This window comes from Maylandia zebra, linkage group LG3 (genome assembly GCF_041146795.1).
Source record: "Maylandia zebra isolate NMK-2024a linkage group LG3, Mzebra_GT3a, whole genome shotgun sequence".
Taxonomy (NCBI): Eukaryota; Metazoa; Chordata; class Actinopteri; order Cichliformes; family Cichlidae; genus Maylandia; species Maylandia zebra.
Window position 1 is genome coordinate 51,863,241 of NC_135169.1, and position 12,826 is coordinate 51,876,066.

The 12,826-nt window shown below is 57.0% G+C and overlaps 8 non-coding genes across 8 annotated transcripts; all 8 read left to right on the forward strand.

Annotated features, from left to right (window-relative positions):
• The first annotated feature begins 839 nt into the window (after nt 1–839).
• LOC143417830 (5S ribosomal RNA) lies at nt 840–958 on the forward strand. The gene has a single exon (XR_013097977.1). It is a non-coding gene; the product is annotated as a 5S ribosomal RNA (ribosomal RNA).
• Nucleotides 959–2,757: 1,799 nt separating this feature from the next.
• On the forward strand, nt 2,758–2,876 carry LOC143417274 (5S ribosomal RNA). The gene has a single exon (XR_013097493.1). It is a non-coding gene; the product is annotated as a 5S ribosomal RNA (ribosomal RNA).
• A 1,057-nt stretch (nt 2,877–3,933) lies between these two features.
• On the forward strand, nt 3,934–4,052 carry LOC143417721 (5S ribosomal RNA). The gene has a single exon (XR_013097869.1). It is a non-coding gene; the product is annotated as a 5S ribosomal RNA (ribosomal RNA).
• Nucleotides 4,053–5,733: 1,681 nt separating this feature from the next.
• LOC143417977 (5S ribosomal RNA) lies at nt 5,734–5,852 on the forward strand. Its single transcript, XR_013098125.1, has one exon. It is a non-coding gene; the product is annotated as a 5S ribosomal RNA (ribosomal RNA).
• Nucleotides 5,853–7,894: 2,042 nt separating this feature from the next.
• LOC143417979 (5S ribosomal RNA) lies at nt 7,895–8,013 on the forward strand. The gene has a single exon (XR_013098127.1). It is a non-coding gene; the product is annotated as a 5S ribosomal RNA (ribosomal RNA).
• A 1,405-nt stretch (nt 8,014–9,418) lies between these two features.
• LOC143417353 (5S ribosomal RNA) lies at nt 9,419–9,537 on the forward strand. The gene has a single exon (XR_013097574.1). It is a non-coding gene; the product is annotated as a 5S ribosomal RNA (ribosomal RNA).
• Nucleotides 9,538–11,064: 1,527 nt separating this feature from the next.
• LOC143417722 (5S ribosomal RNA) lies at nt 11,065–11,183 on the forward strand. Its single transcript, XR_013097870.1, has one exon. It is a non-coding gene; the product is annotated as a 5S ribosomal RNA (ribosomal RNA).
• A 1,444-nt stretch (nt 11,184–12,627) lies between these two features.
• Nucleotides 12,628–12,746, forward strand: LOC143417354 (5S ribosomal RNA). The gene has a single exon (XR_013097575.1). It is a non-coding gene; the product is annotated as a 5S ribosomal RNA (ribosomal RNA).
• The last annotated feature ends 80 nt before the right edge of the window (nt 12,747–12,826 follow it).

A 12,826-nucleotide genomic window follows, 5' to 3' on the forward strand; every position in this document is an offset into this window, starting at 1 on the left:
ATTACACCACACCAGGGTCTGTGACTCTTGCTCAGGCCACTTACACCACACCAGGGCCTGTGGCTGCTGGCTGAGGCCACTTACACCACACCAGGGCCTGTGGCTGCTGGCTGAGGCCACTTACACCACACCAGGGCCTGTGGCTGCTGGCTGAGGTCACTTACACCACACCAGGGCATTAGTTGCTATTGAGGCCAATTACACCACACCAGGGTCTGTGACTCTTGCTCAGGCCACTTACACCACACCAGGGCCTGTGGCACTGGCTGAGTCCACTTACACCACACCAGGGCCTGTGGCTGCTGGCTGAGGCCACTTACACCACACCAGGGCCTGTGGCTGCTGGCTGAGGTCACTTACACCACACCAGGGCCTGTGGCTGCTGGCTGAGGGCACTTACACCACACCAGTGCCTGTGGCTTCTGGCTGAGGCCACTTACACCACACCAGGGCCTGTGGCTGCTGGCTGAGGCCACTTACACCACACAAGGGCCTGTGGCTGCTGGCTGAGGCCACCTACACCACACCAGGGCCTGTGGCTCTTGCTCAGGCCACTCATATCACACCAGACCCTGTGCTTCTGGCCGAGGCCATCTTCACCAAACCTGGCCCTGTGCTGCTTGCTGTGGCCATGTACAACACACCAGGCCCTGTGCTGGTTCCAGAGGCCATCTTCAACAATCCAGGGCCTGTGCTGTTAGATAAATGCCAAACTGAGCCTTTGGGTTATGGTATTATGCAAACATGCATGTATGGTTATAGGATTGTCTTCGTAACTTCAGGTACTTGCCACCTAATCAGTTGAATCCATAAATTGAGACATTGTGCTGGGGCCAGCAGCTTACGGCCATACCACCCTGAGCACTCCCGACCTCGTCTGATCTCGGAAGCTAAGCAGGGCTGGGCTTGGTTAGTACTTGGATGGGAGACTGCCTGGGAATACCTGGTGCTGTAAGCCTTTCATTTTCATGTCATTGAACCGCTTTTGATCCAGAGAAGGGGTGTATTAAAAGACCAAAAGCAGCTGCCCATTAATGAGGGCACATTAACGACATTGCTTTTGGCTGTTTTCCAATGTCTTGTGCTGCTAGCTGATGCCACCTACACCACACCAGGGCCTGAGTGACCGGCTGGGGCCACTTACACCACATCAGGGCCTGTGGCTCTGGCTGAGGCCACTTACACCACACCAGGGCCTGTGGCTGCTGGCTGAGGCCACTTACACCACACCAGGGCCTGTGGCTGCTGGCTGAGGCCACCTACACCACACCAGGGCCTTATTTGCTTCTGAGGCCACTTACACCACACCAGGGCCTGTGGCTGCTGGCTGAGGCCACATACACCACACCAGGGCCTTAGTTGCTATTGAGGCCAATTACACCACACCAGGGCCTGTGGCTCTTGCTCAGGCCACTTACACCACACCAGGGCCTGTGGCTGCTGGCTGAGGCCACTTACACCACACCAGGGCCTGTGGCTGCTGGCTGAGGCCACTTACACCACACCACGGCCTTAGTTGCTATTGAGGCCACTTACACCACACCAGGGCCTGTGGCTGCTGGCTGAGGCCACATACACCACACCACGGCCTTATTTGCTTCTGAGGCCACTTACACCACACCAGGGCCTGTGGCTGCTGGCTGAGGCCACATACACCACACCAGGGCCTTAGTTGCTATTGAGGCCACTTACTCCACACCAGGGCCTGTGGCACTGGCTGAGGCCACTTACACCACACCAGGGCCTTAGTTGCTATTGAGGCCAATTACACCACACCAGGGTCTGTGGCTCTTGCTCAGGCCACTTACACCACACCAGGGCCTGTGGCTGCTGGCTGAGGCCACTTACACCACACCAGGGCATTAGTTGCTATTGAGGCCACTTACACCACACCAGGGCCTGTGGCTGCTGGCTGAGGCCACCTACACCACACCAGGGCATTAGTTGCTATTGAGGCCAATTACACCACACCAGGGTCTGTGGCTCTTGCTCAGGCCACTTACACCACACCAGGGCCTGTGGCACTGGCTGAGGCCACTTACACCACACCAGGGCCTGTGGCTCTGGCTGAGGCCACTTACACCACACCAGGGCCTGTGGCTGCTGGCTGAGGCCACTTACACCACACCAGGGCCTGTGGCTGCTGGCTGAGGCCACTTACACCACACCAGTGCCTGTGGCTTCTGGCTGAGGCCACTTACACCACACCAGGGCCTTAGTTGCTATTGAGGCCAATTACACCACACCAGGGTCTGTGACTCTTGCTCAGGCCACTTACACCACACCAGGGCCTGTGGCTGCTGGCTGAGGCCACTTACACCACACCAGGGCCTGTGGCTGCTGGCTGAGGCCACTTACACCACACCAGGGCCTGTGGCTGCTGGCTGAGGGCACTTACACCACACCAGTGCCTGTGGCTTCTGGCTGAGGCCACTTACACCACACCAAGGCCTGTGGCTCTTGCTCAGGCCACTCACATCACACCAGGCCCTGCGCTTCTGGCCGAGGCCATCTTCACCAAACCAGGCCCTGTGCTGCTAGCTGTGGCCATGTACAACACACCAGGCCCTGTGCTGGTTCCTGAGGCCATCTTCAACAATCCAGGGTCTGTGCTGTTAGATAAATGCTAAACTGAGCCTTTGGGTTAGGGTATTATGCAAACATGCAGGTATGGTTAAAGGATTGTCTTCGTAACTTCAGGTACTTGCCACCTAATCAGTTGAATCCATAAATTGAGACATTGTGCTGGGACCAGCAGCTTACGGCCATACCACCCTGAGCACGCCCGACCTCGTCTGATCTCGGAAGCTAAGCAGGGCTGGGCTTGGTTAGTACTTGGATGGTAGACTGCCTGGGAATACCTGGTGCTGTAAGCCTTTCATTTTCATGTCATTGAACCGCTTTTGATCCAGAGAAGGGGTGTATTAAAAGACCAAAAGCAGCTGCCCATTAATGAGGGCACATTAACGACATTGCTTTTGGCTGTTTTCCAATGTCTTGTGCTGCTAGCTGATGCCACCTACACCACACCAGGGCCTGAGTGACCGGCTGGGGCCACTTACACCACATCAGGGCCTGTGGCTGCTGGCTGAGGCCACTTACACCACACCAGGGCCTGTGGCTGCTGGCTGAGGCCACTTACACCACACCAGGGCCTGTGGCTGCTGGCTGAGGCCACCTACACCACACCAGGGCCTTAGTTGCTATTGAGGCCAATTACACCACACCAGGGCCTGTGGCTGCTGGCTGAGGCCACTTACACCACACCAGGGCATTAGTTGCTATTGAGGCCACTTACACCACACCAGGGCCTGTGGCTGCTGGCTGAGGCCACCTACACCACACCAGGGCATTAGTTGCTATTGAGGCCACTTACACCACACCAGGGCCTGTGGCACTGGCTCAGGCCACTTACACCACACCAGGGCCTGTGGCTCTGGCTGAGGCCACTTACACCACACCAGGGCCTGTGGCTGCTGGCTGAGGCCACTTACACCACACCAGGGCCTGTGGCTGCTGGCTGAGGCCACTTACACCACACCAGGGCCTGTGGCTGCTGGCTGAGGCCACTTACACCACACCAGTGCCTGTGGCTTCTGGCTGAGGCCACTTACACCACACCAGGGCCTGTGGCTCTTGCTCAGGCCACTCACATCACACCAGGCCCTGCGCTTCTGGCCGAGGCCATCTTCACCAAACCAGGCCCTGTGCTGCTAGCTGTGGCCATGTACAACACACCAGGCCCTGTGCTGGTTCCTGAGGCCATCTTCAACAATCCAGGGCCTGTGCTGTTAGATAAATGCTAAACTGAGCCTTTGGGTTAGGGTATTATGCAAACATGCAGGTATGGTTAAAGGATTGTCTTCGTAACTTCAGGTACTTGCCACCTAATCAGTTGAATCCATAAATTGAGACATTGTGCTGGGGCCAGCAGCTTACGGCCATACCACCCTGAGCACGCCCGACCTCGTCTGATCTCGGAAGCTAAGCAGGGCTGGGCTTGGTTAGTACTTGGATGGGAGACTGCCTGGGAATACCTGGTGCTGTAAGCCTTTCATTTTCATGTCATTGAACCGCTTTTGATCCAGAGAAGGGGTGTATTAAAAGACCAAAAGCAGCTGCCCATTAATGAGGGCACATTAACGACATTGCTTTTGGCTGTTTTCCAATGTCTTGTGCTGCTAGCTGATGCCACCTACACCACACCAGGGCCTGAGTGACCGGCTGGGGCCACTTACACCACATCAGGGCCTGTGGCTGCTGGCTGAGGCCACTTACACCACACCAGGGCCTGTGGCTGCTGGCTGAGGCCACTTACACCACACCAGGGCCTGTGGCTGCTGGCTGAGGCCACCTACACCACACCAGGGCCTTAGTTGCTATTGAGGCCAATTACACCACACCAGGGCCTGTGGCTCTTGCTCAGGCCACTTACACCACACCAGGGCCTGTGGCTGCTGGCTGAGGCCACCTACACCACACCAGGGCATTAGTTGCTATTGAGGCCAATTATACCACACCAGGGTCTGTGGCTCTTGCTCAGGCCACTTACACCACACCAGGGCCTGTGGCACTGGCTCAGGCCACTTACACCACACCAGGACCTGTGGCTCTGGCTGAGGCCACTTACACCACACCAGGGCCTGTGGCTGCTGGCTGAGGCCACTTACACCACACCAGGGCCTGTGGCTGCTGGCTGAGGCCACTTACACCACACCAGGGCCTGTGGCTGCTGGCTGAGGCCACTTACACCACACCAGTGCCTGTGGCTTCTGGCTGAGGCCACTTACACCACACCAGGGCCTGTGGCTCTTGCTCAGGCCACTCACATCACACCAGGCCCTGCGCTTCTGGCCGAGGCCATCTTCACCAAACCAGGCCCTGTGCTGCTAGCTGTGGCCACCTACACCACACCAGGGCATTAGTTGCTATTGAGGCCAATTACACCACACCAGGGTCTGTGGCTCTTGCTCAGGCCACTTACACCACACCAGGGCCTGTGGCACTGGCTGAGGCCACTTACACCACACCAGGGCCTGTGGCACTGGCTGAGGCCACTTACACCACACCAGGGCCTGTGGCTGCTGGCTGAGGCCACTTACACCACACCAGGGCCTGTGGCTGCTGGCTGAGGCCACTTACACCACACCAGGGCCTGTGGCTCCTGGCTGAGGTCACATACACCACACCACGGCCTTATTTGCTTCTGAGGCCACTTACACCACACCAGGGCCTGTGGCTGCTGGCTGAGGCCACATACACCACACCAGGGCCTAAGTTGCTATTGAGGCCAATTACACCACACCAGGGCCTGTGGTCTTGCTCAGGCCACTTACACCACACCAGGGCCTGTGGCTCTTGCTCAGGCCACTTACTCCACACCAGGGCCTGTGGCTCTTGCTCAGGCCACTTACACCACACCAGGGCCTGTGGCTCTTGCTCAGGCCACTCATATCACACCAGGCCCTGTGCTTCTGGCCGAGGCCATCTTCACCAAACCAGGCCCTGTACTGCTAGCTGTGGCCATGTACAACACACCAGGCCCTGTTCTGGTTCCTGAGGCCATCTTCAACAATCCAGGGCCTGTGCTGTTGGATAAATGCTAAACTGAGCCTTTGGGTTAGGGTATTATGCAAACATGCAGGTATGGTTATAGGATTGTCTTCGTAACTTCAGGTACTTGCCACCTAATCACTTGAATCCATAAATTGAGACATTGTGCTGGGGCCAGCAGCTTACGGCCATACCACCCTGAGCACGCCCGACCTCGTCTGATCTCGGAAGCTAAGCAGGGCTGGGCTTGGTTAGTACTTGGATGGGAGACTTCCTTGGAATACCTGGTGCTGTAAGCCTTTCATTTTCATGTCATTGAACCGCTTTTGATCCAGAGAAGGGGTGTATTAAAAGACCAAAAGCAGCTGCCCATTAATGAGGGCACATTAACGACATTGCTTTTGGCTGTTTTCCAATGTCTTGTGCTGCTAGCTGATGCCACCTACACCACACCAGGGCCTGAGTGACCGGCTGGGGCCACTTACACCACATCAGGGCCTGTGGCTCTGGCTGAGGCCACTTACACCACACCAGGGCCTGTGGCTGCTGGCTGAGGCCACTTACACCACACCAGGGCCTGTGGCTGCTGGCTGAGGCCACTTACACCACACCAGGGCCTGTGGCTGCTGGCTGAGGCCACTTACACCACACCAGGGCCTGTGGCTGCTGGCTGAGGCCACTTAAACCACACCAGGGCCTGTGGCTGCTGGCTGAGGCCACTTACACCACACAAGGGCCTGTGGCTGCTGGCTGAGGCCACTTACACCACACCAGGGCCTGTGGCTGCTGGCTGAGGCCACTTACACCACACAAGGGCCTGTGGCTGCTGGCTGAGGCCACCTACACCACACCAGGGCCTGTGGCTCTTGCTCAGGCCACTCATATCACACCAGACCCTGTGCTTCTGGCCAAGGCCATCTTCACCAAACCTGGCCCAGTGCTGCTTGCTGTGGCCATGTACAACACACCAGGCCCTGTGGCTGCTGGCTGAGGCCACTTACACCACACCAGGGCCTTAGTTGCTATTGAGGCCACTTACACCACACCAGGGCCTGTGGCTGCTGGCTGAGGCCACCTACACCACACCAGGGCATTAGTTGCTATTGAGGCCAATTACACCACACCAGGGTCTGTGACTCTTGCTCAGGCCACTTACACCACACCAGGGCCTGTGGCACTGGCTGAGTCCACTTACACCACACCAGGGCCTGTGGCTGCTGGCTGAGGCCACTTACACCACACCAGGGCCTGTGGCTGCTGGCTGAGGGCACTTACACCACACCAGTGCCTGTGGCTTCTGGCTGAGGCCACTTACACCACACCAGGGCCTGTGGCTGCTGGCTCAGGCCACTTACACCACACCAGGGCCTGTGGCTGCTGGCTGAGGCCACTTACACCACACCAGGGCCTGTGGCTGCTGGCTGAGGCCACTTACACCACACCAGTGCCTGTGGCTGCTGGCTGAGGCCACTTACACCACACCAGGGCATTAGTTGCTATTGAGGCCCCTTACACCACACCAGGGTCTGTGGCTCTTGCTCAGGCCACTTACACCACACCAGGGCCTGTGGCACTGGCTGAGGCCACTTACACTACACCAGGGCCTGTGGCTCTGGCTGAGGCCACTTACACCACACCAGGGCCTGTGGCTGCTGGCTGAGGCCACTTACACCACACCAGGGCCTGTGGCTGCTGGCTGAGGCCACTTACACCACACCAGGGCCTGTGGCTCCTGGCTGAGGTCACATACACCACACCACGGCCTTATTTGCTTCTGAGGCCACTTACACCACACCAGGGCCTGTGGCTGCTGGCTGAGGCCACATACACCACACCAGGGCCTTAGTTGCTATTGAGGCCAATTACACCACACCAGGGCCTGTGGCTCTTGCTCAGGCCACTTACTCCACACCAGGGCCTGTGGCTCTTGCTCAGGCCACTTACTCCACACCAGGGCCTGTGGCTCTTGCTCAGGCCACTTACACCACACCAGGGCCTGTGGCTCTTGCTCAGGCCACTTACACCACACCAGGGCCTGTGGCTCTTGCTCAGGCCACTCATATCACACCAGGCCCTGTGCTTCTGGCCGAGGCCATCTTCACCAAACCAGGCCCTGTGCTGCTAGCTGTGGCCATGTACAACACACCAGGCCCTGTTCTGGTTCCTGAGGCCATCTTCAACAATCCAGGGCCTGTGCTGTTGGATAAATGCTAAACTGAGCCTTTGGGTTAGGGTATTATGCAAACATGCAGGTATGGTTATAGGATTGTCTTTGTAACTTCAGGTACTTGCCACCTAATCAGTTGAATCCATAAATTGAGACATTGTGCTGGGGCCAGCAGCTTACGGCCATACCACCCTGAGCACGCCCGACCTCGTCTGATCTCGGAAGCTAAGCAGGGCTGGGCTTGGTTAGTACTTGGATGGGAGACTTCCTTGGAATACCTGGTGCTGTAAGCCTTTCATTTTCATGTCATTGAACCGCTTTTGATCCAGAGAAGGGGTGTATTAAAAGACCAAAAGCAGCTGCCCATTAATGAGGGCACATTAACGACATTGCTTTTGGCTCTTTTCCAATGTCTTGTGCTGCTAGCTGATGCCACCTACACCACACCAGGGCCTGAGTGACCGGCTGGGGCCACTTACACCACACCAGGGCCTGTGGCTGCTGGCTGAGGCCACTTACACCACACCAGGGCATTAGTTGCTATTGAGGCCACTTACACCACACCAGGGCCTGTGGCACTGGCTGAGGCCACTTACACCACACCAGGGCCTGTGGCTGCTGGCTGAGGCCACCTACACCACACCAGGGCATTAGTTGCTATTGAGGCCAATTACACCACACCAGGGTCTGTGACTCTTGCTCAGGCCACTTACACCACACCAGGGCCTGTGGCACTGGCTGAGGCCACTTACACCACACCAGGGCCTGTGGCTGCTGGCTGAGGCCACCTACACCACACCAGGGCATTAGTTGCTATTGAGGCCAATTACACCACACCAGGGTCTGTGGCTCTTGCTCAGGCCACTTACACCACACCAGGGCCTGTGGCACTGGCTGAGGCCACTTACACCACACCAGGGCCTGTGGCTGCTGGCTGAGGCCACTTACACCACACCAGTGCATTAGTTGCTATTGAGGCCAAATACACCACACAAGGGTCTGTGACTCTTGCTCAGGCCACTTACACCACACCAGGGCCTGTGGCTGCTGGCTGAGGCCACTTACACCACACCAGGGCCTGTGGCTGCTGGCTGAGGCCACTTACACCACACCAGGGCCTGTGGCTGCTGGCTGAGGCCACTTACACCACACCAGTGCCTGTGGCTTCTGGCTGAGGTGACTTACACCACACCAAGGCCTGTGGCTGCTGGCTGAGGCCACTTACACCACACCAGGGCCTTAGTTGCTATTGAGGCCACTTACACCACACCAGGGCCTGTGGCTCCTGGCTGAGGCCACATACACCACACCACGGCCTTATTTGCTTCTGAGGCCACTTACACCACACCAGGGCCTTAGTTGCTATTGAGGCCAATTACACCACACCAGGGCCTGTGGCTCTTGCTCAGGCCACTCATATCACACCAGGCCCTGTGCTTCTGGCCGAGGCCATCTTCACCAAACCAGGCCCTGTGCTGCTAGCTGTGGCCATGTACAACACACCAGGCCCTGTTCTGGTTCCTGAGGCCATCTTCAACAATCCAGGGCCTGTGCTGTTGGATAAATGCTAAACTGAGCCTTTGGGTTAGGGTATTATGCAAACATGCAGGTATGGTTATAGGATTGTCTTCGTAACTTCAGGTACTTGCCACCTAATCACTTGAATCCATAAATTGAGACATTGTGCTGGGGCCAGCAGCTTACGGCCATACCACCCTGAGCACGCCTGACCTCGTCTGATCTCGGAAGCTAAGCAGGGCTGGGCTTGGTTAGTACTTGGATGGGAGACTTCCTTGGAATACCTGGTGCTGTAAGCCTTTCATTTTCATGTCATTGAACCGCTTTTGATCCAGAGAAGGGGTGTATTAAAAGACCAAAAGCAGCTGCCCATTAATGAGGGCACATTAACGACATTGCTTTTGGCTCTTTTCCAATGTCTTGTGCTGCTAGCTGATGCCACTTACACCACACCAGGGCCTGAGTGACCGGCTGGGGCCACTTACACCACATCAGGGCCTGTGGTTGCTGGCTGAGGCCACTTACACCACACCAGGGCCTGTGGCTGCTGGCTGAGGCCACCTACACCACACCAGGGCATTAGTTGCTATTGAGGCCAATTACACCACACCAGGGTCTGTGGCTCTTGCTCAGGCCACTTACACCACACCAGGGCCTGTGGCACTGGCTGAGGCCACTTACACCACACCAGGGCCTGTGGCTGCTGGATGAGGCGACTTACACCACACCAAGGCCTGTGGCTGCTGGATGAGGCCACTTACACCACACCAGGGCCTTAGTTGCTATTGAGGCCACTTACACCACACCAGGGCCTGTGGCTCTGGCTTAGGCCACTTACACCACACCACGGCCTTATTTGCTTCTGAGGCCACTTACACCACACCAGGGCCTGTGGCTGCTGGCTGAGGCCACTTACACCACACCAGGGCCTGTGGCTGCTGGCTGAGGCCACTTACACCACACCAGGGCATTAGTTGCTATTGAGGCCAATTACACCACACCAGGGTCTGTGGCTCTTGCTCAGGCCACTTACACCACACCAGGGCCTGTGGCACTGGCTGAGGCCATTTACACCACACCAGGGCCTGTGGCTGCTGGCTGAGGCCACTTACACCACACCAGTGCCTGTGGCTGCTGGATGAGGCGACTTACACCACACCAAGGCCTGTGGCTGCTGGATGAGGCGACTTACACCACACCAAGGCCTGTGGCTGCTGGCTGAGGCCACTTACACCACACCAGGGCCTTAGTTGCTATTGAGGCCACTTACACCACACCAGGGCCTGTGGCTGCTGGCTGTGGCCATGTACACCACACCAGGGCCTGTGGCTGCTGGCTGAGGCCACTTACACCACACCAGGGCCTTAGTTGCTATTGAGGCCAATTACACCACACCAGGGCCTGTGGCACTGGCTGAGGCCACTTACACCACACCAGGGCCTGTGGCTGCTGGCTGAGGCCACTTACACCACACCAGGGCCTGTGGCTGCTGGCTGAGGCCACTTACACCACACCAGGGCCTGTGGCTCTGGCTCAGGCCACTCATATCACACCAGACCCTGTGCTTCTGGCCGAGGCCATCTTCACCCAACCAGGCCCTGTGCTGCTAGCTGTGGCCATGTACAACACACCAGGCCCTGTGCTGGTTCCAGAGGCCATCTTCAACAATCCAGGGCCTGTGCTGTTGGATAAATGCCAAACTGAGCCTTTGGGTTAGGGTATTATGCAAACATGCAGTTATGGTTATAGGATTGTCTTCGTAACTTCAGGTACTTGCCACCTAATCACTTGAATCCATAAATTGAGACATTGTGCTGGGGCCAGCAGCTTACGGCCATACCACCCTGAGCACGCCCGACCTCGTCTGATCTCGGAAGCTAAGCAGGGCTGGGCTTGGTTAGTACTTGGATGGGAGACTGCCTGGGAATACCTGGTGCTGTAAGCCTTTCATTTTCATGTCATTGAACTGCTTTTGATCCAGAGAAGGGGTGTATTAAAAGACCAAAAGCAGCTGCCCATTAATGAGGGCACATTAACGACACTGCTTTTGGCTGTTTTCCAATGTCTTGTGCTGCTAGCTGATGCCACCTACACCACACCAGGGCCTGAGTGACCGGCTGGGGCCACTTACACCACATCAGGGCCTGTGGCTCTGGCTGAGGCCACTTACACCACACCAGGGCCTGTGGCTGCTGGATGAGGCGACTTACACCACACCAAGGCCTGTGGCTGCTGGCTGAGGCCACCTACACCACACCAGGGCCTGAGTGACCGGCTGCGGCCACTTACACCACATCAGGGCCTGTGGCTGCTGGCTGAGGCCACTTACACCACACCAGGGCCTGTGGCTGCTGGCTGAGGCCACTTACACCACACCAGGGCATTAGTTGCTATTGAGGCCAATTACACCACACCAGGGCCTGTGGCTCTGGCTGAGGCCACTTACACCACACCAGGGCCTGTGGCTGCTGGATGAGGCGACTTACACCACACCAAGGCCTGTGGCTGCTGGCTGAGGCCACTTACACCACACCAGGGCCTTAGTTGCTATTGAGGCCACTTACACCACACCAGGGCCTGTGGCTGCTGGCTGAGGCCACATACACCACACCACGGCCTTATTTGCTTCTGAGGCCACTTACACCACACCAGGGCCTGTGGCTGCTGGCTGAGGCCACTTACACCACACCAGGGCCTGTGGCTGCTGGCTGAGGCCACCTACACCACACCAGGGCCTTAGTTGCTATTGAGGCCAATTACACCACACCAGGGTCTGTGGCTCTTGCTCAGGCCACTTACACCACACCAGGGCCTGTGGCTGCTGGCTGAGGCCACTTACACCACACCAGGGCATTAGTTGCTATTGAGGCCAATTACACCACACCAGGGTCTGTGGCTCTTGCTCAGGCCACTTACACCACACCAGGGCCTGTGGCTCTGGCTGAGGCCACTTACACCACACCAGGGCCTTAGTTGCTATTGAGGCCACTTACACCACACCATGGCCTGTGGCTCTGGCTGAGGCCACTTACACCACACCAGGGCCTGTGGCTCTGGCTGAGGCCACTTACACCACACCAGGGCCTTAGTTGCTATTGAGGCCAATTACACCACACCAGGGCCTGTGGCTCTTGCTCAGGCCACTCATATCACACCAGGGCCTGTGCTTCTGGCCGAGGCCATCTTCACCAAACCAGGCCCTGTTCTGGTTCCTGAGGCCATCTTCAACAATCCAGGGCCTGTGCTGTTGGATAAATGCTAAACTGAGCCTTTGGGTTAGGGTATTATGCAAACATGCAGGTATGGTTATAGGATTGTCTTCGTAACTTCAGGTACTTGCCACCTAATTACTTGAATCCATAAATTGAGACATTGTGCTGGAGCCAGCAGCTTACGGCCATACCACCCTGAGCACGCCTGACCTCGTCTGATCTCGGAAGCTAAGCAGGGCTGGGCTTGGTTAGTACTTGGATGGGAGACTTCCTTGGAATACCTGGTGCTGTAAGCCTTTCATTTTCATGTCATTGAACCGCTTTTGATCCAGAGAAGGGGTGTATTAAAAGACCAAAAGCAGCTGCCCATTAATGA